Below are 2,047 nucleotides of genomic sequence, written 5' to 3' on the forward strand. Positions count from 1 at the left end.
GGAATGAGCCCCAGGTGGGCTTGCATACTCTTGTTTAAGCACATTTACGTCATTAGCATCGCGTTTAGCTGCGTAGAAATGTATTGTGGCATTATCTGCATAACTTTGTAAAATAAAATATGTTACATAATTGTTTTTGTCATACTAACATTATTATATCATTTAGAAAAGTAAATTGATAACAGTAATATATAATGCAATCTTTTACATAATAATTCATTATTCGCACGTGCTTATTATTCAAAAATATTATTTCTTTGGTTGATGCATCATACAGTTCTTAGTAGAAAAGATCGATAAGTGTATCTTTCTAATAATGGACTTTCCTTGTGGACACTCTTTTTGAGATTTGTTGTATTTTTAAAATCTAGTTTGGAAGAAAATCTCAGAATCTAAATTAAAATATAACCGTGCGTGTGCGCGTGCGTGCGTGCATATATGTTTGTTGAGCCACAGAAAATAATATTGCACTGTTTGAATTTTGTAAGTTTCGATAACTGTCCTTGTCCAAGAATTAATTTAGAGCACATGTATTTCAAGGAGAAAAAAATCGATTGGAATCCAGATAATTTGAAGAAAACAAAATAATTAGCCGCATAACTGGTCACAACTTAAAACACTTTAACGTAAGGCAAGTAATGACTATTATTTCGCAAAGCATCAATAATAAATCTAGCTACGAGGTAAAAAAGATGCCCGGATGTGGGCGAATCCTCTGGAAAAACCTAATTGATATATGTTTTTTATCAAGTACTCCAAGTATGGCATCTATTTCACTTTATGAATCTTACTCCGAGAAAGAATAAAAACAATATGAAAGTTGTTTTCTCCAACTAATAATGATTCTGAATCAAGGCCAGGATCTTGGTCAACATTAGATACAATGTTTCTAAAAAATCGTTTAGGTCAAATATGAAGAAAAAAATCAGCCAGAACTGAAAACTCTATTCCAGCAAATAAAATTACATTACAATAGCATGTAATGAAATAATAAAAAAATTAAAACTAACAAACAAGTAAATTAAATCAAATGAAAATTGAATCAAATATGCATAACACATACTTACATTTATACATACATGCATGCATGCATGCATGCATACATACATACATACATACATACATGGGGCCCCGAGTGGCCTAGTGGTCTAAAGCGCTCTCCGTTACGGATCACTGCCATCTCACCTCTGTCTGCGTAGGTTCGAGTCTCGGATTCGGCCAATGTGGGTATGTGAGAAAGCTTGCCAGTAGCTTTTCGTGGGTCGGTGGTTCTTCCCGGGTTTTCCCGGTTTCTTCCTCCATCATTAATACTGGCCGCCATGTATAGCCTATTCTGTGCTGAAAAATGGCGTTAAACCCTACAACAATAACAACATACATACATACATACATACATACACACACACATACATACATACATACATACATACATACATACATACATACATACATACATACATACATACATACATACATAAACTGCTCCGGTGGCCTAAGCGGAAGGTCGTGGGTTCGAACCCCGGCTGATTCGTACCAAAGACTTACAAAAATGGTGATACCAGCAGCCTCGCTAGTTGCTTAGCATTAAGAGGTTAGTGTTAGGACCGCTTGGCCTGGTGTCAGGATAATTTGACTACACGTCTGCAGCATGATGCCCCAGAGCTATACATCACTACAAACTGCCACACTGCAGACATCGTAGAGATATGACTGAAAAATTGTCGAAGCTACGTTAAAAATCCTAATCACACAGACACACATACACACACACACACACACACACACACATACGTACATACTCATGAATTCATTCACAAATAATTAAGAGGTCAGTTTTATTTATTTTTATAGTTCAAAAGATAGAAATCCTTTCATAGACTCATAAAGTTAGGTATAACGTTTACTTGTCAGAAGGGCATTATATGATATATCTGCAAGACAAAAATGGCTCTTAGAATTTTGTTTGCTTCAGATAAACTAACTTTCACAAGAAGCATATAAATGGTACAGGTTTGTACAATGTATATATATATACCTATCGGTACAT

The sequence above is a fragment of the Sinohyriopsis cumingii genome, chromosome 4 (assembly GCF_028554795.1).
Source record: "Sinohyriopsis cumingii isolate HCF-2022 chromosome 4, ASM2855479v2, whole genome shotgun sequence".
Taxonomy (NCBI): Eukaryota; Metazoa; Mollusca; class Bivalvia; order Unionida; family Unionidae; genus Sinohyriopsis; species Sinohyriopsis cumingii.